The sequence below is a fragment of the Pimephales promelas genome, chromosome 2, assembly GCF_988280905.1.
Source record: "Pimephales promelas chromosome 2, fPimPro1.hap1.1, whole genome shotgun sequence".
In the NCBI taxonomy this organism is placed as follows: Eukaryota; Metazoa; Chordata; class Actinopteri; order Cypriniformes; family Leuciscidae; genus Pimephales; species Pimephales promelas.
The window spans coordinates 8449003-8474662 of record NC_142770.1 but is presented as its reverse complement, the minus strand read 5'-3'; the positions used below and the strand labels follow the sequence as shown (position 1 = coordinate 8474662).

Below are 25660 nucleotides of genomic sequence, written 5' to 3'. Positions count from 1 at the left end.
AACAGAGGTGCTAGACAAGTGCCCTATTTCCTTCATTGCCCCCATCCTATCTGTCTTTCCGGCATTGCTTTGTTGTTTTTAACTTCTTATCTGCGTCTTGAGGTCCATTTTTCTCTGCCTCTCGGTCAAAAGAATTTACTTTTGGGTACTAGGGACTGGGTCATTTTCTTGACTATCCATTATTAAATTACTGTAATATCAGGAAATAACGTCTTGGGAACTCTCGAGTATTTGTGTGCAGTACAATGGAGCTTGAAGTGGCCCAGTCCAAGCTATTTTCAATCCCTCTCCAACAGTATTAATTGGATCAAGGCTACGAGTACAGTAAGTCTTTTATCAGCCTATCTATTTTCATCACTTGCTGTGAAATGCAAAGAGGCGTGCCCAGGGCTACGGATTCCTCCACGTCTGGTTTCTAGCAGGTCAGACACCGCCTTTGCAGAGAATGGATCCTCTGTTGACGTCCTCCCATCATCTGAAACCGTAGAGACAGGGGGAGATGGAGGGATCCTGAAGGTTGCACTGAGAAAAACCACAAGATTCGATCCCACGGTGAGATGCACAAACGGGACATTGTATGAACTGCGTTCCCAGCATGCACTGGGGCCAGGGCACCGTTGTGTATTGATGAGGGTCAGGTCTGGAGGAGTCGCCACATAGAATGGTCCTTGTCTGAAGTGTAATGTGGTGTGTCATTGGTCTAGCTAAGATTTGACCTTAGGGATGAATCGGTTGGCTTCAAAACTACTTTTGCGGCGCCCAGAGTACGATGGAAAGAGAGAGAGACAGAAAGAGTCCTGGAAATAAAGGTTCATTGTTCCTCATTTGCTCCTTGCACTTCATCTTTGGCCTTTCAATCTTTAAACAAGTTTTTATGCCTCTACGCTAAAGTTCAGTTCTTGGTACCAATTTCTGTACCAGAGCAAAAACTGTGGTTATCACTGTCAATCATCGCAGTTTCCGATTCAATCATGCATTTAAATGCGGTTGTTAATCCAGAAACAATCCAGAAAAACTAAACTGGTTTTCAGATTGTGAAAGGGTCATAAACAAAGCATGCTGTTTCAGGCATCAACAAAGATATTTCTGCACTCTTGCAAAAACTCCCGTTATAATAAAAAAGTGGTCCTAATTATACAATGAATCTCTTATTCATTGTATCGTGACATCGTGTTTACACTTTGTTGGTTATAATGAAAGGATTCGCTAGCGTAGGGCGTGCGTTGGACGGAACAAAAACTTTCTAACAATGTAACTTCAGAGTGGCTAGCGCAATTAGCGCAGCTCACATTTCAATAGATGTGATGTCCCAGTAAAATCTAAAATCTCACGTTTGAGTTTTAACAGACTCCTATATTTCGCAGTAGATTCATTTAGATAATAACGGGTAAAAAGGCTAATACATTTGGTGTCTATTATTCTATTTTCCACAATGTCAAAGCAACGCAGATTACTAAAATTCAAGCTCAGGCATAAGTTTCTCTCCATACAAGCTCATGCAGTTGTGTGCTCTGTCTACTCTAGACAGAGAATAGTACCCCAGTTGCTGAACTCCAATAGTACTCCAGCAAATATATATCTATAACGAGGTTGGGTTCCTTCAACTGTCCATCCTATTAAAACGGCTAGGCTATTTAAGATAATTGTAAAAAAGAGGATTGAATTTCGCCATATGTTATAGTGTAAACATATTTAAGCTCAAATGAGAACCATTTTGAGGGGGATGCCAGGTGTGCGAAAAAACACAGTAGCACCTCATTGCTGTACACAAGATCCGGTGGACGGAGTCGGATCAAGATCTGAGGGTGGAGTTGGGGGTTTAGGGATCAGGGGGTGGAGCTGAGTAGGTTTAGGGGTGGGTTTAGGGATCAGGGGGTGGAGCTGGGTAGGTTTAGGGGTGGGTTTAGAAATCAGGGGTGGAGCTGAGTAGGTTTAGGGGTGGGTTTAGGGACCAGGGGGTGGAGCTGGGTAGGTTTAAGGGTGGGTTTAGGGATCAGAGGGTGGAGCTGAGTAGGTTTAGGGGTGGGTTTAGGGATCAGAGGGTGGAGCTGAGTAGGTTTAGGGGTGGGTTTAAAGATCAGGGGGTGGAGCTGGGTAGGTTTAGGGGTGGGTTTAGGTATCAGGGGGTGGAGCTGGGTAGGTTTAGGGGTGGGTTTAGAAATCAGGGGTGGAGCTGAGTAGGTTTAGGGGTGGGTTTATGGACCAGGGGGTGGAGCTGGGTAGGTTTAAGGATGGGTTTAGGGATCAGAGGGTGGAGCTGAGTAGGTTTAGGGGTGGGTTTAAAGATCAGGGAGTGGAGCTAGGTAGGTTTAAGGGGTGGGTTTAGGGATAAGTCGGTGGAGCTGGGTAGGTTTAGGGGTGGGTTTAGGGATAAGAGGGTGGAGCTGGGTAGGTTTAGGGGTGGGTTTAGGGATCAGAGGGTGGAGCTGGGTAGGTTTAGGTATATATAAGGTGGGAGGAGTTGGATCTGGATCCGAGTCCTCCCTGTGGATTTCATGTTCTGCAGTGAGGACCATCTCAAAAAACACAAAAAAACAATGAATATTCGAATCCCAAAATTGAAACTCAAATACCAACCCACCGAACGAATATTCAAATATTAGGGTCCAGCCCTAATGGCTACAGTGCTGAACAGTTGTAAAAAAACGCAAAGAAACCTTAGACTCGAACAAACATGGGCAAGACTGTTTGAAAGCAGCTTCATAAGGGGGCACCGAATATACCTGGTACTCGGGAATACCGGTATTGCAGAAATGCTGGTTCTGTCAACTCAACTTTAAAGTACGACTCGTACCAGTACGTTTGACAACACTACTCTACCCTGTTCAAAGCATTTAACCTCACCCTCGTTCTTGCTGCAAAATTCGTTGTGTTCTCTCAGTCTTTTTTCTGAACTGCATTTCTGTGTCTTATCTAAGTAGAGATCGCCACGTTCTTTACGATAAATAGATGTCAGGGTGTGGGTGGTAGGGCTGAGGGAGAGAAGGGTTAGTGCTCTGAGACCTGAGGCATTCCGGCACGCCATGGGGGCTCTGCAGGTAGTGGAGGCCTCAGACCACTTTGGGCGTTTCTCATTAAATCTGCCTTTAAAAGAAGTGGGAACTCACCACTTTTTTTTATCTTTCCCATAACACACTCAATTGTTCTACTTGGGTGGAACCTTGGTGTCTTTATCTATCAAATCTTTTTCTTCCCCTTCAGATGTGTACAGTGTTTAGGATGTGTCCCATTTCAGAGATGGCAGACTACACAGACAATCATGAAATTGAAATGTGACTTGAGTGTCAAAATCTTTACAAGACCGCAACTGATGTATTATTATTTTTTCAACATGATGTCAAGTCATGTTTATAATCATTCCTTCTCTCTTTTGTGTCTTAATTGGCCAATTAAGGACTTTCTGTGACACGAAGGGACATCCTTTTGGAAATGTTTGGAGAGTTTTTGGTCAATCTTGAACACTAGTCTTTTGGTTGCTCATGCTGTTTAGTCCTCGTATAAAAGGACGACTTCTCTTCAGATAGTTGCCCCTTTTTATCATATTGAGAAATGCTTCATTTAACCTTCTGCTGAGTAGGTTTCTTTAGTTTTGCTTGAGGAATGTGAGGGGTTGTAAAAACTTTGGTTTCTGTTTTCCTTCTTTCCTTGTTTATGACAGACGGAATGCCCAAGCAGCCAAGAAAATGGAAGAAAAATGCTTCTGTCTTTTCTAAACCTTAGTATTCCTGAGGCCTGACAACTCTAGCTTACCTCGATTGCTAACACCTGATTAAATTTTTTTAAATGCATGAAAGCAGCATTCATTATTGTTCTGCTTGAGGTTTTGTTTTCCCTGCCCTTATTTGTTTTGGGGTTTTTTTCTGTCTCCTATTGTCCTTGGTTGGAACAGTTCGCCTGCCCTTTCTTTTGTTGATGGGAGACAAGACAGATGGACTCAGAACATCAATATTTGTGTTGGCATGAGAAAGTAGAGACTAGCACCAGAGGCTTTGGAACAGAGAGAGGAAAGACGAGAGCCTCGCTCACTGCCTCACTTCAACTGCACAATTTTCTGTTCTGCCTCGTCTCTGAATGCGAAAGCGTACTTTGGTCGGTCTCTCTTTTTTTGCCCTTTGATGTGAACATTTAGTCATTAGTCTCACCGCAGAACAACAATCCCAGCAGGGGTCTTAATTCTGAGCTTGTTCATGCACAGGTTTACATTACGCCCTGTTACTTTGATGTACTAATTCAAGATACGAATGCATTTATCTTGTTTTTTCAAGACTACAGCCCTGATGTAAAGGGATACTCCACCGGTTTTTCATATGCGACTGGGCGACTATGTTATTCCCTTAACTACGACGGGTTGATACATACCTCTCTCGTTTCGCTCTAGTGTTTCGAGACACTTTGTTCGCACTTAACTAGCCCAGTTCATTCAATATGGGCCAAGCAGAGAAGCGACCAAACACCTCCAAGTTTTCCCTATTTAAATACAGTTACACGAGTAGTGTAACTCGACCTAGGACGGTGACACAAAATAAAATGTTGCGATTTTCTAAGCGTGTAAAGTGGATAACTACATTGTATGGCTGAATACCACAGCATTTCGACTCGGCACATAGTTGTTTACACGAGAACGCTCGCGGGTGAAAACGTAAAAATATTTTATCGGATGTGCCTTTCGTTTACACGGCGACGGCGTTTTTGAGGCTTTAAAACGCAAAACCACCCTCCAGAGTGGAAATCTTAAAAACGCTCCACCGCCGCGTTCCCGTGTAAACGGTAAAAACGCAAAAGTCTGCTTGACAGTGAAGGTTGTACGCAGGCGTGTGGACTTGGTGTTGTTGTAGTATGCACTCACAGCCGCCTGAAGTGCATACTATATTGAATTTCATACACTTTTGCGTCACAATTTGCACGCGGATTTCCCACATAAAACGTTGTCTAAACACAGAATAAAAAAGTGATAACGCAACGCCACTTTTGCGTTTTCTCTTCAGAATCGTTTCCGTGTAAACATAGCCCCAATCTATGGCCTCGGCGCAGTAATATCATCACTCTGCAGAGGACTTTTCACGAGTGATGATAATACTACGCCGAGTCGAAGTGCTCCCAAGCTCTTGCTGTGGTTCCGCCATACAATATAGTTATGCACTTTACACGCTTAGAAAAGCGCAACGTTTTATTTTGTGTCACCGTCCTTGGTCGAGTTACACTATTCGTATAACTGTATTTAAATAGGGAAAACTTGGAGGTGTTTGGTCGCTTCTCTGCTTGGCCCATATTGAATGAACTGGGCTAGTTAAGTGCGATCAAAGCGTCTCGCGCGCCAAAGCGATTGAGTGCACGCACTGAGACAACTCGTAATTAGTTAAGGGAATAACATAGTTTAATATAAAAAAACGAAAACGGTAGAGTATCCCTTTAACATAAGCAATATATTCATCTTTGAAAATGTATTTATATATATATATATATATTCCTCCTTATATCTTTATTGATTTCTTTATGGGGTATACATGCATACTGTACATCAGGATTCATTAGCTACATAGTGATTCAGCTTGATACCTAGTTCTCCAGTTTCCAAACTAGTGCTTATGCCAATGGCCACCACTTATGTGCAGCATTGCTTATGTACCTAGCTAAGAGCAACAAGCTTTTTTCACCCAAGTTTTTTTTTCACTTGTTAAACGCTTACCGAGACAGACATCGACATCTCTTTGACAAGGTTATGCTCCTGAGATACTCACCTAAAATACCATCGTAATAAGGCTCTTTGTAGCTCTGTTGCCTAAGGTAATTCTCATTCAGATCATGCTGTCTCTATTTATATCCTGGCACACGTAACCTCTGTTACCCAGTAGCACTCCTATGCAAACCAGGTCGCCCACTAATATGAAACCAGCTTTTCATCATTCAAATTCACAACGTTTCTCTTTTGTGGCAAATGTTTAGATACACGTCTTTCTAAGGCATGACTCGCAAGCATGGCAAGTCTTGTGCCTGCTTAGCAAGTCACAACCACATGTGGTTGAAACGCACTGTTTTTACACCCACTAAAAAAAAGAGAAATAGTAAAGCTGCAGTGCTAATTCAAAGGGGTTCATGCTGGCTCATCACACGAAAACAAGTGCTGCAGTGTTCCCCTACACTTGAGGTGGCGATAGCATCGACAAGCATACCTATCAGCAACACAAGATGGAGCTTTTAACATCGTCACAGTCAAAACACAGAACTTTGCGACTCAAGTGGAGACAGGCCCAAGAATGATAAAGAGCCAGCATGACTTCTGACTCGCTTTTGAGAGGGAAGGTTGGAAAGAGAGGTACCATAATACCTTTGTAGTCACTAGAAATAAATGAAATGGTCGGGTAATGGGGAGAGAGCGAAAACATCTGTGATTGATTGGGTTGTCATTATAATAATAATAATTAAAAAAAAAATCACTAGCAGATACCAGTACCAGGTAAATTTCTTCATTCTTGATGCCTGTTTACACCATAAAAGCGTACTTTTAATATATATTTAATAATTTTAACATACATTTAGATTTATGTAAACACATTTGAGAATGTATTTACATTAAATAAATACATGTATTATTATTTTGTTTATAAATCAGAAATAATATAATATCAATTTTATATTGATATTAAAAAAATACAAACAAAATATTAAGGTTGTATTGCTACTTTTTTAGCATTTATTGCACATTCAAATATATTTTTAGTTCATATTTATTGAATAATTTTAACATGCATTTAGATTTATGTAAACACATTTGAGAATGTATTTACATTAAATAAATACATGTATTATTATTTTGTTTATAAATCAGAAATAATATAATATCAATTTTATATTGATATTAAAAAAATACTAACAAAATATTAAGGTTGTATTGATACTTTTTTAGCATTTATTGCACATTCAAATATATATTTTTAGTTCATATTTATTGAATAATTTTAACATACATTTAGATTTATGTAAACACATTTGAGAATGTATTTACATTAAATAAATACATGTATTATTATTTTGTTTATAAAATGATATAATATCAATTTTATATTGATATTAAAAAAATAGAATCAAAATATTAAGGTTGTATTGCTACTTTTTTTAGCATTTATTGCACATTTAAATATATTTTTAGTTCATATTTATTGAATAATTTTAACATACATTTAGATTTATGTAAACACATTTGAGAATGTATTTACATTAAATAAATACATGTATTATTATTTTGTTTATAAATCAGAAATTATATAATATCAATTTTATATTGATATTTAAAAAAAATACAAACAAAATATTAAGGTTGTATTGCTACTTTTTTTTGCATTTATTGCACATTCTTTTTGTTTTATTTTAGCATTGATTTCATCAAACTACGAGCACGTTTGACATCCCCATTCCGTGACAGCGTGAAGAAGTGATTAATGTGCCGGCAATGATGAGTAATCTCATAATTCCAGGTTGCAGCGCTCTTCAAACAGAATGTATCAAGCCGACTAAGAGCAGTAATTTCACTCGTGTGGTATGTTGTGCATGGCACCAAACAGCTTGTTTTCTTCATAGTGTACATGAGACTCAAGTATGAATCACTGGGCACAAGAGTCAGTGTAGTTCTGCCACCAGATGTTAGCGGCTAAGCGTTTTGCTGGCTTGCGGCTACTCCTAGCCTCATGCTGTGATATTCATGGTTTTTCCCGCTAAAACACGACGCCACACAGCAGATTTGGGCCCGTTCCAGTAGATGTGAGCCAAGGATTGTAGGGAAGTGGCTGAGTTGAGGTGGGATAGGGGAAGAAAAATCATGAGCCATCTCCATGCCATCAATCATTTATGCTAACTGAAATGCTAACGAATAGGAAATGGCTAAACCAAAAATGTTGGGTGGTTAACCCTCAGCCTTATGAAAGTTTACCATAGTAGCCTGGTATTTGCTGTAAGATTGGTTGTTGATATTGTTTTTGGACATGAATCATATCAAAACTCTAGTTTATTGGATTTGGAAGTAACTTGGAATACCATAACGTGGTAAATTATTTTTATAGGGTACCCCATCCATGGTACATCCATTGTGCATGTCTAAAATACTATGGTATTACCACAGTACATTCTTTTAAAAAGTACTAGATTCCAACATGGTTGTTTTGGACATGTTACCATGGTAATACCATGGTATTTTGGAAGTACTATAGAGTACCTTTTTATGTTTGTTTTGTTTTTTACATAGTCGTGAATTCCGGTACCATAGTACATACTTATTTGTAAGGGCTTTAATCCACAAGTTTCCTACGCCCCATGAGGCCTTGCGTCAAAAGTGGGCGCGTCTTCCGGTTCGAAGTAAACAAAGCGTGACTTGACCACTTGACATGCTTGACACTCGTTCATTCAACAGTTGACAGTCATTCAAGTTATAGCGATCCAAACTAGCTAACGATGTGGGAACACAACCTCAACGAAATTAAAAAGGGTGAAATAACAGTAACTACTGCGGAGGGTAAGTATACCCTCCGCAGTAGTTGGTTGGCAGTATAATAACATTATTAATAATCAATACTCATCAAGGCATGGTGACAGACAGTTGTGTGAGCTGACAAACAATTCAAATAAAAAATACACACTTAGTCATTGTGCTTTGGAGTTTATTCAAAATTATAAATGAATGTGCTGCTTGAATACATTTCTGGCACATTTGGTATTCTGTCAACACAGGCTTTGATCCTGAGTTTAGGTGTAACATCAGTAGCGAACAGCCAAACACATGCTGATAGAGTTTATAGAATATTAAGAATTTAAACAAATGTACACAGGAAGATTCGTCGTCTTTTGGGAGGTGATGGAAACTACAGTCGTTGGCAGAATGACTCTGATTTCGTTTTCGGCTTATGTTCAAAACAATCACGTTTAAGCCACTGAATTAGTTTAGTCCGGTTATACATACAACTGCGAACAGCACATGTTGTCCCTGACCTTCGTAACGACATCTCTCATAAAGATTTGCGTCTTAAAATAGTAAAATAATTCTCCGAAAAACAGCTAGCCTCTTCGCTAACTAACACACAAAATACCATTGGAATGCTACTTCCGCCGCCTTACCGGAAGTTTCACCCACTTTATTTTTTACAGGAGCGCCCCCTGGAAACTTGTGGATAGTCTATGCAGTATTACCCTAGCCTGGCATGCCAGACCTACATGCGATTAATGCTCAATACGAGAGACGGGATAAACGGTTGTGTTTCAAATTCTCTCTATACGCATTTGGATAGCGCTACAACCAATCAGAGCAACGAAGAAGGTGACAGCTGAGTCCCATGCGTTTTCCCACCAGAGGAGCAATTTGATATTAAACTTTTACCGTATCCAGTCGGCAAAACCCCGAACACATCTTCTTTTTTTTTATGAATCGAAAGACAGCTGTTCGCCAGAAGCAGCCATTCTTTGTTTTCAAGTACCAGTGAACCGTCGCAACTCTGTCGTCATTACGTAAAGCCCGTCCGCCGACTCTATACACGATGTGATTGGCCTGACCAGAGTTTGGTTTTTCCAGCTAAAACATCTACGGATAGTTGCTAGACCACACTGGCTGCAAAATAATTTGTGCGTCTAGATTTCTAGGCTATTATTTCCCCCAAAAAATACTTGCTATTGCTATAGTACATTTCTACGGTTAGCATCACAGTAGTAAAATCATAAAGCATTTGCATAAGGCTGATGTGCAAACTTTGTCATTTCCTTATTTTCATGTGGTGAATCTCTTGAAAGTTGGGGGGTGGTGTTCCGTGATAGCCCGAGGCAGTTAGCCTGACAACTTTTCTTAATCCTGAACTTTGATGTGCTTACACATGCGTTGGAACGTGCACGGTTTGATCATTTGGCGTCCTAGCTGGGGAAACCTGTTAAACGTGTTGCTCAGTTTCCTCCGTGTACACAGGAAGTACTCTTTGTTCAGAAAGAGAAGGCGAGAGAGCAAAAGAAAGTATTTTACAATATTGAGCAATCTTCATTTGCTTAGCAAACTAGCACTAAACAGTACAGTACTAGTTCTGTGGTAGCAGGATTTTTGCTGCACTGTGGTTGGCTGGTTGGTTTGTTCTCTCCGTATCGCCTGAAGGGAAACGTTTGACAGTGTTTGGGGCGGGCTGCCATACATCTGCAGTCATCAATCCACAACTTTTCTTCCTCTTCTCACCTGAATGCTACCTTTCCACTCATCTGTCTGTGATTGCGCCATCACAACAATGTTTTCTTTTCCTTGTCTCTTTTAAAACATGCACACACAACTCACCTCATCCATTTCTTTAAAGCCACATGGAGAAAGGGACAGATCGAGAGACCGGGATGGGAGGTGGAAGACCGAGAGAAAGTCAGAAAGGAAGGAGAGGTCTTTTAGGGGGGATGTTCTGCATTATCTGGGGTTTTCGAAGAGGAAAAAGATGTTTCCTGATACTCTTCCACTTTGGCTCAGATCTGAAATATGGTCAAAAGACTGTTTTTTAACCAAGTGTGCAAGATCTCTTCTATTTTCTTTAAACATGGCTGTCAGAATTAAGGATGTGATTCTCAGGTTGCAGAAACAAAACTGTTTCAAGGCAACAGAGAAACAAATATTGTCTTTGGGTCCTGCCAGATTTGCATAGTTGGTAGCTGCGTTTTGTAACATACGAATTAATTTCTAGCTTTTTCAAGATGGTCATTAGCATATGCAAGCAACCTTGGACCAACAAAACAAATACAGTGAGTCGAGCTGGTTTTTGGCATATGTTCGTCAAACAAGGTCATCACATTGATTTTGGACCAGTTAGAGTTTTCCAGTTTAAACTAGATTTCCCAACAGGGTCTAGCCGTTGAAAGTGCAGTTCTACGATTATTAACATACTCGTTTGCTTATTGCTTGGTGTTATCAGTTGCTTTTTCCTCTGTGACTTATGGGTTACTTATTGCAACAATGTTATCTCTAAAACACTGTTAATGGTGGTCATTGATAACTGTCATAATCTCTAGTTATTTGAAACGTAAAAATTTCTTTAATCATTTATCAGGAGCAGAACATTACTGATCTGGCAACCTTTGCGGTATTGCCGCAGTTATATCCATAACTGATTTCACACACCATAAGAACTTACGTGCCAAAACAAAATGACAGATATCTATGGCGTCATTGACAACTGTTTTACAACTGTAGTCGGGTACAATGGGGCTAAAGTTGCACCAAGGTAAAAGGCGTATTTGACTTTATTGTTTAAAGGGATATTCCACTTTTTTTTGGAAATAGGCTCATTTTACAACTCCCCCAGAGTTAAACAGTTGAGTTTTACCGTTTTTGAATCCATTCAGACGATTTTCTGATATTTAGAAGAACGTCATTAACCAGACAGTTTCTGGTCTCATTGACTTCCATAGTAATGTTTTTCCTACTATGGAAGTCAATGAGACCAGAAACTGTCTGGTTACGGATATTCTTCGAAATATCAGAAAATCGGCTGAATTGATTCGAAAACGGTAAAACTCAACTGTTTAACTCTGGGGGAGTTGTGAAATGAGCCTATTTCCAAAAAAAATGGAGTATGCCTTTAAAACCATTAGATGGCACAAATATTCAGCTCAGCGCATTTCTTAACAACCGCTTTTGACGATGCACGTGGAAATTTGGCTGATCCTTGACACGATCATGTACAGCAACACAAAGTTGATCCTGCGCTCATTTGATCTTATATTTAATGTTTTTTGACATAGTTGACATGACATAGTCGGTTAGATTCAGATGGTAAATATCATATATTAAGTATGGCTGTCAAACGATTAATCGCGATTAATCGCATCAAAAATAAAAGTTTGTTTACATAATATACATGTGTGTGTATTAATATATACAAAATAATTATAAACAGTGCACCCACATATATTATGTAAACACCAACTTTTATTTTGGATGCGATTAATCGCAATTAATCGTTTCACAGCCCTAATTAAAAGATATTATTTTAATAATGTTCATTTACTTATTTTAAGTATCAATACTTTGTGCATTTTGCACCGTGTGTGGGGGATAAAAGTTGTTTAAAAATTTTTTAAACAAACAAACCACTTTTATGTTTAATTTTCACGCAAAATGTGTTGCTTGATTAACGTTCAAAAACATATTTTATCTTCAATCATGCACTATGGGAGTAGTGAAAAGCACATTTTTCTTAGGGTGTGGCTTAAGCACCGTAGTACCCTATTTCTTTTTAACCTCCTCATCGATTTTGCGCAAACCATAAAAACTCAATGTATGTCAAAACATAAGAGTTATTGACTCTTCTTGTAGTATGTGTAATACACCTAGCCTAACTGTGTTTACAGTCTCTTGTCTTTAGCTTATCAGGAAGTGATCCTTCATATCGTGTGGGAGTGGAAAATTACCAGACTTGTCAACGCCCTGTCCCCACCGTTCTGAATGACAGTTTACAGAAGAAGTTGACAAGTAGATTTTACTGTCTTGTTTATTTGAGGTGACAAGCACTTTGGCATATTGTCAAGATGGTTTTACTCTTCTAACATTACTACCCCGTTCCTACCTGCTTCCTCCAACCGTACACGTTGCAAAGTATCTTTGCACTTTTAGTGTCTTGTTTCAGTTTTTAGTTTCCCATAGGTCCAAAGAGACAAAATAGTCCCTGGGAGCAAAGTGCAAAGTGTCGAGATAGACCGGAAAAACTGCATATGAAGATTTGGGAAGTCTTGCAGAGCAGACTTTCAGCCAATTGCCATGGCCGATAGATAGTCATTCCTCTATTCCATTGGGACAAACAACACTGAAAGACAGCAGGGTTGACTGACACTAAAACCTAAACCAAAAATGAGACTCCCTGTGAGAGGGGTGTTAATGAGAAGAAAGAAAAGGGAAGAACTCAAGCGCAATATCAGTATTGTAAGTCAAGACACCCTTACAAAAAATTACTGCAGTTTTTTTAGAAGTAATACTGCATGTAGAAAATGCAGTTTTTTGGACACGAAAAAACTGCATTATTGCAGTATACAGTAGTTGGAGTACAACTGCAGTAGAACTGCAACATAACTGCGGTAGTATTACAATAATACTGCAATATAACTGTGGTAATACTGCAATATAACTGCTGTAGTACTCCAATAATATTGCAATATAACTGTGGTAGTACTCCAATAATAGTGCAATATAACTGCAGTAGTACTCCAATAATATTGCAATATAACTGTGGTAGTACTCCAATAATATTGCAATATAACTGCAGTAGTACTACAATAATATTGCAATATAACTGTGGTAGTACTCCAATAATATTGCAATATAACTGCAGTAGTACTACAATAATATTGCAATATAACTGTGGTAGTACTCCAATAATATTGCAATAAAACTGCAGTAATACTGCAATAATATTGCAATATAACTGCGGTAATACTGCAATATAACTGCAGTAGTACTACAATAATACTGCAATATAACTGCAGTAGTACTACAATAATATTGCAATATAACTGCAGTAGTACTGCAATATAACTGCAGTAGTACTACAATAATACTGCAGTAGTACTACAATAATACTGCAATATAACTGCAGTAGTACTACAATAATACTGCAATATAACTGCAGTAGTACTACAATAATACTGCAATATAACTGCAGAAGTACTCCAATAATATTGCAATATAACTGCAGTAGTACTCCAATAATATTGCAATATAACTGCGGTAATACTGCAATATAACTGCAGTAGTACTACAATAATACTGCAATATAACTGCAGTAGTACTACAATAATATTGCAATATAACTGCAGTAGTACTGCAATATAACTGCAGTAGTACTACAATAATACTGCAGTAGTACTACAATAATACTGCAATATAACTGCAGTAGTACTACAATAATACTGCAATATAACTGCAGTAGTACTACAATAATACTGCAATATAACTGCGGTAGTACTGCAATAATACTGCAATATGGCTGCGGTAGCACTGCAATACATAATTCGACTAAAGTACAATACTACTGAAATGCAATACAAATAAAATGCTGTACAATACCATTGGAATACAACCAGAATATCCCAAATAAGTTCACACATCTGCAATAATGAATTAAGGTACAAAACAGTGAATGTCTCAAACTGCAATGCAACAAATAACGTGATTTTTCTTTTTATTTTATTTCAAATAACAGGCTGAGAGTTAGACAATGTATTTAAAGTGTTTATTTACAAATCATGCAAACATCTTCCCCCACATTATTCAGAGAAGTTGTGTTTTTTGAAGAGCTTATTCCACTTCGTTCTTTTCACTGCCTTCATCTCAGATGTGGAAACACAATTTTGGAAGTAGTCTGTAATAAACAAACAAAAAGAATCAGAGACAATCTTTTCAGTTACTCTTCACCACAGGCATATATTATGCTTAAAATGAATCTGCAAGTTCTGAAATAGGAGTTATTCAATGGAATTAATATTGTGCCATAATTAAACAAACAAATCCAGCATTTGCAAACAAACTCAATCTGCTTTGTAAAGGAAAACTCGACTCATAAACAAAGCAAGCAATGCGCAAGTGAAAAGGTAAATTTGAGCGAAAATGCAGTGTGAGACACTTGGTAGGGACGCAAATTATTGGATTTTGGCCGATATTCGATATGCCGATATTTGCAAACTCATTTTGGCTGATACCGATATTTATACACATTTCCCCCCATATAATAATATATATATATATAAAAAAATACACGCATGGCCCGTGTACTTTTTCGTTCATTCATTATTCTATTTCGGAATGAAAGATGACATTTAAAAAAGGGTGCAACTTGGTTTTTTGTTTAAAAGAAAAAATCCGAAATGGCTGTATTTTGTTTTCCAAATGTATTGTTGTCATCAAACAATAGTATTAGAAAATTGGACGACATTTCCGATCGTTTTTTAATCTGTAATATTTATTTGTACGTTTATTGTATTTCAAATGACTCGTAGCCGAAAAGTGATGGTCCGCCGAAGATTGATGGATTGACGTGTTACAGGTGTATCGCCCATTCACTTTACGAATGCAGTTGCTTTTATGTGGATCAAGCAGACATAACGTGCAAATAAACATCACTCACCCAGTACAACCATTATTACAACCAACCTTCAGTGATTGAAGCCTCTACTTATTGATTGAAAGGTTATTTCTGCCCTGAAATGTGTTGCTTATGTAGGAAGTGAAATGTAAGAGTTATGTTCTATGACTTTAAATAGGATTTGGGATAATATCGCGAGAACGGAGCCCCGCGAGTTAGAGCGCGGGAGAAAACAGTGGGAGTAGAGTTCAGAGAGAGGAACAGACGAGATGCACTATGTAATCGGCTGCGGCCATTTCACGATGTTGTGATGTTCAATAAACAAGTGTTGTAGTCACCGGAGCCCTTTGTCAGTGCCCTCCTTATTGTGGTGATCACAGAGCGAGGCCAAGAACCCACGGAACAGCGCTGGGTAAGAACTATAAGCAGAGGATAACTCACGCGCGTTACACTGGTGGCAGCGTTGGTTGGCTTGCTTTCTGTTGAGACGCTTGTTTTTCCCGTATTGAACGACGTGAATATCGCCGCTTTAATCTGCAGAGCCGTTTAAAGACTGCTTAATTTTTTTTCACGTGTTTCTTTTGCAAGATCGGATTACGTGCATTTTTTTTTTCTTCTTTCTTCCTCTCGCTTAAAATGGCGGACGATGAGAATGATGCAGTTCCTATACAGAGAGACAGACACGCAGCAGAGGACGCAAGCTCACATCTACCATTTAAAATTGACCTCCCTGCTCATTTTTCCGGAGATGGTAAAGAGCCGTTTAGTGCATGGATTCAGAGATTTGAGGTAGCACTAAATGTCTCAGCTGTACCACTGGATAAGGCCAAACTTCTCCCAGTAAAGCTTACTGGTTCAGCATTTGCATACTGGCAGTCTCTCTCCCCTGCGGTGAAAGCTGACTATGAGTTGACTAAAGCTAGTTTGAGCAGTGTTTTTGGACGTACAACTTTTTTGGCCACATTTCAGACATTTTTGAATGCTCGTCCACGTAAACCACAAGAACCCCTTGAAGTCTATGCTGCTGAGCTCACAAATCTAGTGACTGAAGCATTTCCACATTATGATACAGCAGCACGAAATTGTGAAATTTTTCGTAGGTTTGTTACCGGCTTAGATCCATCACTTCAACTGAAAATCCATGAGCACGGTGCTATGACTTTAGACAATGCCTTGAAAGTGGCCACACAGTGTGAACGTGCTCAGTTGGCCATTAGTGTTGCCAACCCTGCAGCTGTTATGCCTGTCACAGTAAATTCACCACCATCGGCCCACTCAGTGACTGCGACTCACATCACTGAATTAGCAGCAGCCATTGCTGAACTCCGAACAGACATGCATGACTTACGTCAATCTCACCTACGACGAACTGATGAACGCATGGACCAGCTCTCGAGGCGGATTTCCAGCCTTCAGGGCGAGGTGACGTCTTCCACACACTCTCCGCATCAGGCCTGCGCAGCCGTGGACTACGACATCACAGCACGCCATCGCCAGCCTGATCGGTATGATCATCACTACTGCAAGGATTGCTGCTGTTCTTCACAACGCACACAGCGAGGTCGACAACGACACTTTGAGGATGACTGTTATCCCCCACGACGCTACCAGGGCCGTGCAGAAACTGATCGAGCACTTCCAAAGGATGACTTCTCTGGCCAAAGACATTCAAGCTACTCCCCTCCCTCCCGAGGTCGTGAGTCACAACTTCCTCACACCACACAATATGACGAATACACCCCCCATAGACATCATTATGGTAGCTCTAGCCGATCGCCTACACGAGACCGCCGGTCTGACTTTGAATATGAATACAGGGCCCGTTATGTTCGTTCCCCCTCACCAAACCCACAGTACAGAACTTCCACTTACCACAGAAACCGCTCTCCATCGCTACCCCCCCATTCCCAAAGTTCACCAAGATCACCCACACGACATGTACATTTCTCCCCATCCCACAAGGCCCCTTCCTCACCACAGCGGGGAAACGAGTAGAAGCTGTCATTGGGGACCAAATGCCAGCTTCATCCCCTGTAGTGGTCCATTCTAGTACAGTCAGTCTTAAATCTTCCCCACCTACACCGTTCATTCAGATTGGACTGGCGGGTACAGACCTCCATGCTTTGGTCGATACTGGGTCAGGTCTGTCCCTCATTACAGATGACTGTCGTAGGTCGATTCCAGCTTTGTCTACCCAGTCTATCAGCAAGTCATTTGTGTTAGCATCATCGGTAACGGGACAGTTATTGGACATAATTGGCTCTGTGATAGCGCCCATACATATTGGAGATGTAACATTTTCTCATGTTTTCCATGTGGTACGCACAGCCACTCATCCTGTCCTAATAGGATGGGATTTCTTGATTGAACACACCGTCACTGTTGACATACCAAATGCACGTTTACACCTGTACAACACGTCAGTGCCTCTTTCACTACCCCAGTCCCTGATTCCGGTTCAAAGTTCTGCTATCAGTGTCGCCCAGGTAACTGTTCCACCTATGTCGGAGATGGCAATCCCAATTTCTGTCAAAGATAATGGTGTAGCGAATCCTTTCACAGACACGTATGTGGGTATACTGGAACCTCAGCCCCCTCCAGTCGTGACCTTAGGCATCGCTCGAACACTGACATCAGTTCAAAAGGGGAGGGGCATTATTAGAGTTGTTAACCCGACTAATGAAACCGTCTCTCTTGAGGCTGGATGCCCACTAGGTCAGATTTTCTCTATCACTGGCAATACACTTGATGAGTATGCATTAGTCTCAGCTGTAACTACTTCCACAGAAGCTGTCCATCCAGTGCCTGATGTGCATTTGGAGGATACACACTTAAACGCTGAAGAACAGGCACAGCTCAAAACCCTGCTGACTGAGTTCTCTAACATTTTTAGCTCCCATCCTCATGATTATGGGAAAACTAACCTAATTACACACAGTATCAACACGGGTGACGCTGCTCCAATAAAACTGCGCCCTTATAGAACGTCACCAGCTACTCAGGCTGTATTACAAAAAGAGGTGTCGAGGCTTTTGGACCAGAATGTCATCGAGGACTCTCACAGTCCGTGGTCAGCTCCGGTTGTGCTTGTCCGGAAAAAGGATGGCACACACCGGTTCTGTGTAGATTACAGACGTCTGAATGATGTCACAATCAACGATTCACACCCTCTTCCTCGGGTGGATGATACCCTCGATAGACTTTCTGGGGCCAGAGTGTTCAGCACAATTGACTTAACTGCTGGTTACTGGCAAATACCACTCAATCCAGAGGACAAAGAGAAAACGGCTTTCTCCACTGGTACCGGCCTATACCAATTCTGTATGATGCCAATGGGGATCTCGAATGCCCCTCCCAGTTTCCAGCGCTTAATGGAGCTTGTGCTTCGGGGTCTGCACTGGAGTATTTGTTTAATCTACTTAGACGATATTATTGTCTACAGTGCTGATTTTCCACAACACCTCCAGGATCTGCGCGACGTTTTTCAGCGATTTCGTACGGCTGGACTCAAACTTAAGCCGTCCAAGTGCCATCTGGCATGCTCTTCGGTGACTTTCCTGGGCCATCGTGTTTCGAGTGCCGGGGTTGAGCCAGACCCCTCTAACATTGACAAAGTCAGGACATGGCCAATTCCGACATCAGCCACGCAAGTCAGGGCTTTTCTGGGTCTGTGCTCATACTATCGCCGATTTATTAGACACTTTGCACGCACAGCTGAACCCTTGTACCATCTCACACACAAAGGAGTATCATTTTCTTGGTCAGCTGAAGCAAATGAAGCTTTCAGTGTATTGAAGCAGGAATTGACGTCACAACCAGTTATGGCATTTCCGAATTTTTCGATTCCTTTTATCCTTTACACTGATGCTTCCCTTCATTCGCTGGGCTCTGTTCTTTCACAACAAGTGGACGGAAAAGAGCATGTCATCGCATATGCCAGCCACGTGCTGTCTACTGCTGAAAGAAAATGGTCTACGTTTGATCGGGAATTGTATGCCATTGTGTGGTCGGTCCGTCATTTTCGACACTACCTTGCATGCCATCCGTTCACCATCATTACTGATCATAAGCCTCTGGTCGGTCTCAAGAAACTTCCGTTGGACCATGACCCTACAGGTAGAAGGGCACGTTGGGCCATAGAACTGGACCTTTATGACTGGCATGTCATCCACCGTAATGGCGCTAAACACCTTAATGCAGACGCCATGTCCAGACGGCCAGAGACCGTTCCTCAGGAACCAGATGGGAGTCTTCAGAGCGACGCATCTACTGTCACTGTAGCCACTCAGACTACATCAATAGCTTTGCAGGCTGAACCGATGTCAGCACACTCCCAAACACTGTCTAGGGACGTAAATGCCCCTTTGCCCGTGATTGTTCCAAACTACACATCATCAAATCTTGTGCAATTCCAAAGTGAGTGGAATGTCATGGGACAACAAAGGTCAGACCCAGATTTAGCCGTTGTGCTCTCGTGGATGGAAACAGGACGTAGACCAGCCTTATGGAAGCTACGTAACGCTTCATCATACCTCAGGAAACTGTGGGCACAGTTTAGTCACCTAGTTGTTCATAATGGAGTGTTATGCAGACATTCACGCAGATCTTTTGGGGATAATGCCTTGCAAGTTGTCATTCCTACCTTGTTGATTCCTGATGTTCTCAATCACGTTCATGGACACCCTTCAGTGGGTCACTATGGCCTGGCCAAGACTTTGGACAGAGCAATGCGGTCCTTCTACTGGCCTTACATGTCGTCAGACGTTGCCAAACATTGCTCCCAGTGTGCTGCTTGTCAGTCAAGGCGTTCTCCGGTGCCCCGACCTCAGGCACCACTCATTCCTATCTCTCCTGACCGTCCATTTCAAATAGTGGCTGCAGACATAACAGAGTTGCCCATTTCTACCAAGGGCAACCGTTATGTTCTAGTAATAATGGACCTGTACACTAAGTTTGTCAATCTCTACCCATTGAAGGATCAAACTGCTGTCTCAGTAGCAGGCTGCATCTTTGACCACTATATTCCACAACATGGTGTCCCTGAGGCCCTACATTCTGACCAGGGCAGACAGTTTGAATCCGACCTCATACAGCACCTTTGTAACTTGCTATCAATCAAGAAGCTTCGTACCTCTCCTTATCACGCTCAATGTGACGGGGCTGTTGAGCGCTTTAATCGTACTCTTAAGGATGAACTTTCCAAACATCTTTTTGCATCGGGCACAGAGTGGGATGAGCACCTCCCGCTGGTTGCATTGGCTTATAACACCACCAAACACACTAGTACGGGATTGACACCCTTCTTTCTGGCTCATGGCCGTGAGGCGCGCATTTCCCTGGACACCATACTCCAGGATAGTACTGCTGTCAGTCCAGCGACAGTGGGCACGCCAGCAGCATATGCTAACAAGCTGCGGAAAAGATTGACCTCTGCTTACCGTTTTGCAACCGCTCACAGAGACAGGGCACAAGATCAGCAACGCCTGAACTATGATCGTCACTTAAAGTACACTCCGTATAGCCAGGGTGACCTAGTGTTAGTGGATGACCCTGCCCGCCGCCACAATAAACTGTGTCCACGTTGGGTGGGTCCCTATGAGGTTTTGCAACCAATATGCCCCTCGGGTATTTCCACCCCGGTTAATTTTGAAGTTCGTGATGTATCCAGACCGGGTGCAAAAGCGAAAATCATTCATTACAATCGCATGAAACCCTACATCACAGACTCAAGGAACTCACTTGCTTCCACCCCCCCTTCCTCCATTATTAAACCAAATACCCTGACGACGTTGTCAGGACTCCTCCCACCCCTCACTACACCGGTGCCTCCGGGACTTCCTCCTGCACCCCAGGTTCCATTGGAGCCCATTCCATTGTCCCAGTTGCAACCTCATGTCCAACAACATGGCACTCCACAACCCTCCAGCAATACGCAAAACGCACAGGACAGCCTGGTTACTCTGCACTCTGAACTGGTTCCTCTGTGCATACCGGAAGCTAGACCATCAACAGGTGTTTCTGAGTTTTCTGATACTCCAGTGTCCACTCGGAATGTGCCCCCCAGGACACGTCGGTTGCCGCACCATTTGAAAGACTTTGCACTTTACTAATTTGCTAAATGTTCATGGTTCTCATGTGTTCTCTAATTGATGTGCAAAGTGGAATCAATGGGAGTATGATCATTTATTGAAGTTTAGGGATCTCTCTTTCATTTATTATATGTTTCAGTATTGTTAAACATGTTTTGTTGATTGCAATTTTTTTTTTTTTTTTTGATACAGATGTTCTGAAACATTTTGTCTACTTTATTTTTGTTTTTTTGTGTTTTAAGGACAGTGTTATAGAAATGAGGACATTTCTTGTTGGGTAAGGGAGTATTATGTAGGAAGTGAAATGTAAGAGTTATGTTCTATGACTTTAAATAGGATTTGGGATAATATCGCGAGAACGGAGCCCCGCGAGTTAGAGCGCGGGAGAAAACAGTGGGAGTAGAGTTCAGAGAGAGGAACAGACGAGATGCACTATGTAATCGGCTGCGGCCATTTCACGATGTTGTGATGTTCAATAAACAAGTGTTGTAGTCACCGGAGCCCTTTGTCAGTGCCCTCCTTATTGTGGTGATCACAGAGCGAGGCCAAGAACCCACGGAACAGCGCTGGGTAAGAACTATAAGCAGAGGATAACTCACGCGCGTTACACTTATATTAATGAGGTTAAATCTGACTGATTATTACTCACCCAGTACTTTTGACCTATTAAAATACCTGTAAAGGGCCAATACAACCATTATAATGCAGTATTTTACCTGCCAAAAAGTGATCACTTGATTTAAAAAAACAACACATTTCAGAGCTAGATGGACTCTAATTTGACAAACGAACAAATTGAATGGTCTGAAAGTTAACTGGAGATGTTTTATTATTTTGTATTGGTACATCCTTGCCGCGAAGATGTTTTAAAAAGTGTTGGGGAGAATATTGAACATGGCAAAAGAGTGGTGAGTGGTGACATGTGTTAATGTGAACGCCCCCTCATCAGCGCTCCGCTGGCGGAGGGTGGAAAATAGGCACAATACCGGCTCTGAGTCATTTGAAATTATGAAATTATGACTATTTTTGATCTAAAAAAACATACTAACATAAGGGCAACCCAGGAAACATTATAAAATAAAAATAAAAAATAAAAAAATGTCAGGGGACCTTTAAAACTGCTCTGATGAGGACACTCGACAAAACTGACATTTTGGCACATATTTTGTGTGTGTTATGGTTTGTTCAAGCCTGAAAAAGAACTCGATACTGAAGCGCACCTTTTCCTCCACACAGCTGGACATTTAAGTTGGCGCTCATGCTACGTTCACGGTCATCACGTGCGCATAGTATATCCACCACATATTGGCAAGGCTCATCGGCAGAGATACTATCGGCCGATACCGATGATCATTAAGCTTTTATCGGCTGATACCGATGTCGTGCTGATGTCATCGTGCGTCCCTAACACTTGGCTTTATATAAGAGATCTCGGCTCAATTTTCTCACAAATGCAGTTGAGCAACTTCCTCTTCTAAAACAGTAGACAGCACTAAACCAGGTGATTAATTTAGTCTCCCAGGAGAAGCCCACTTGCCTTTGCATACAGCTGTGGAAAATGACCAGTGAACAGGTGTTTAATGTATCTTACTGTATCTATAATGAACCTTTTTGAGGTTTTCTTTAGCAAAATGTTATTCTATATCTAGACATATCCATATTAGATTTAATCTTATTGAATTACATCCTATTTATGTTAATTTATGGTTTATTGTTCAGCATTAATAATGAGTTTGAACACTCCAGATAAAAAGTTAAATTACTCACCCTCATGTCATTCCAACCCCGCAAGACACGGGGAACACAACTGAAGATATTTTTGATGAAATCTTTCTGTCACTCCATTGATAGTCTACACAATTTGCCCAATAACATGCATTTCTGGAAAAAAGCAGAGACACACAATTTTTAAAGTCTGTGAGTGCATATTTGTTTCACCCCAGCCATCGTCTTCTGTTTTTAGTTGTTACCAGTACATTTTCCTGGAAATAGCAATCACACAAAAAAAGTAAGTTAGCCTACTTAAAAAAAAAAAAAAAAAAATCTTTTCTGCACATAATGTCAAACTACTGAACATATTTGCTTGTATTTTCCAGTAAGTTAGTGTCTGATATTTCTAATATTCCTGATATTAAATTTAAACAAGTAAAGTCACCGTGTATAGCACTTCATACAACAGATAGTTTTTTAAAAAATGCGTTAAAAGTGATAGACAATATGCTGCAAAGGGCAAACATAAGTTACCCAATCTGCTGTGACGCAGTTAACACTAACGTTAAACAGTGTAACGTTAAACCGGAGAATGGTAAAACTAACACTACAGAATAGAAGCGGCGTTTCCTCTTATTTTCCCACCGGGTTGAACAACATATACGTAAAGTCTTTTTTACACCAATCTAAAATAAAAAAAGAGAAATATGAGGACATTATATGTTATAATTTACTCACCTCTAAGCTGAATGACTTGACAAGGCCTCGCGCAATGAACTTCTTTTCTTCCAGAAAACGCTTCTCTTCCATTCCACTTGTTAATGACCGTCGTCACCACTAGTAATGCTGTCATGTCTTTGTGTTTTAATTGTGATGATAGTTCATAAATATGAACCTATATGAACGATTTCAGTGAGGAAATCAACCAAACCATATTTTATGGAGCAGACACTACGCGGAAAGACGCTGACTGACAGTAATGAGCATCAGCTGCTCTCGAGACTCGTTGTCAGGACAACGCCCGCGGCGCGTGCGCGCGAAGGAAGCTCTGGTCACATGGGCTATGTCTCGCACAAAACAGCAGAACTGCAGTACAGTTTAATATTGGTAGGCCAAGACTTCAGATGCAAAAAACAAAAACTTCATCTGTCTTTTTTTGCTCCTTTATTTAGGTTCAGTAATTTCACTTTTTAATGGCAAAACTGATATCATTGCCTGAGAGCCCAATAAAAACAAAAAGATAAAAAAAAATTATTAGTTTTCTCTATCAAAAAAAGTCTATCACTTTTTAAAGTGTATCACTGAACTGAAGTTATTGCTACTACTTCATTATACTGCAAATCTACAGTTGTACTGCAGTTTTACTTCACTATTCTGAAGTTGTACTTTTTGTACTGCTGTTTTACTGCAGTTGCACTTCAATGTACTCTAGTCACATTGTATCTATACTGCAGTTATACTTCGTTAATACTGCAAATCTACTGTTGTACTGCAGTCACATTATATCTATACTGCAGTTATACTTCGTTAATACGGCAAATCTACAGTTGTACTGCAGTCACATTATATCTATACTGCAGTTATACTTCGTTAATACGGCAAATCTACAGTTGTACTGCAGTCACATTGTATCTATACTGCAGTTATACTTTGTTAATACTGCAAATCTACAGTTGTACTGCAGTTTTACTTCACTATTCTGAAGTTCTACTTTTTGTACTGTGGTTTTACTGCAGTTGCACTTCAATGTACTACAGTCACATTGTATCTATACTAACTTTATACTTCGTTAATACTGCAATTCTACAGTTGTACTTCATTGTACTGCAGTTATACTGCTTTGAACTGCAGTTTTACTGCAGTTGTACTTCATTGTACTGCAATTATTTTTCGTAAGGGCAGATAAAGAAACCTTGTGGGCGAGAGCATTTTTTTTTTTTTGGACCACAACGCCATTTCCCATCCTTAGAGGTCATTGGACGCCCCAGTACTCTTCCTTTTAAGTTTTCTTCCCCTCCTTTCTCCCTCATTGTTTTCATCATTTTGCATTTTCACCGGTGCTGCGATGTGCGCAGGAAGAGATAGACTTTATATCCTGTTCACGGAGTCGTATTAAGGACTACGGTCATATGTGCGCGTGTTTTCCGAACTCTACTTGAAGTTAACGTATCGTTTAATGTTTTTGTGGTGAAATACGTGTTTTCAGGTGTGCATTTATCCCTGTGTGTGCATGTCTGTGCCTGAGACTTGTGAGTTGTGTATGCGGGCAGGAAATTTTCAAGTGTGTGTGTGTGTGTGTGTGCAAGCACACTCAGGACGTTCGGTGTGTATGTGTGTGTTTTCTGTTGGCAGTCAAGTGTCTCAGGGGAGGCAGGGCTTGCGTGAGAGCACTGTTGCAGATCTGTCAGTAAGAGGGGGCTGCTCAAGGTCTGGCGGAGTGTGTGTGTGTGTGTGTGTGTGTGTGTGTGTGTGTGTGTGTGTGTGTGTGTGTGTGTGTGTGTGTGTGTGTGTGTGTGTGTGTGTGTGTGTGTGTGTCTGCGCCGGGCTTGGATTGTTCCCCCCCATAGCTAGGGAGGGAGAGCGGGTTAAGCCAGCCCAGTCTGTCAGCATGGAGCTGCCGTTCTTATGTGTGTGTATGTGTCCTGTGTTTATGTAGGGGGCCAGAGTAAGGAAAGATTGTGAACATTTTGAAAGCAAGAAGCTATAGGTGAACCTTCTCATCAGAAACAAAGAGGCCAAATGGGCAGGGAAACGTGTATGTGTTTGTGTAGTACACAAGTGCTTGAATGA

At 40.9% G+C, this 25660-nt stretch overlaps 1 protein-coding gene and 1 long non-coding RNA gene across 2 annotated transcripts in view; one reads left to right on the top strand and one right to left on the bottom strand.

The window, feature by feature from the left end:
• Positions 1-25660, top strand: part of ahr2 (aryl hydrocarbon receptor 2) — a 76947-nt gene that overhangs the window by 15395 nt on the left and 35892 nt on the right. The gene's annotated exons all lie outside the window — the stretch shown is intronic.
• LOC148995788 (uncharacterized) lies at positions 14208-24104 on the bottom strand. Its single transcript, XR_016169562.1, has 3 exons — positions 23609-24104; positions 22928-23041; positions 14208-14351 (listed from the first exon to the last, which is right to left on the bottom strand). It is a non-coding gene; the product is annotated as an uncharacterized LOC148995788 (long non-coding RNA).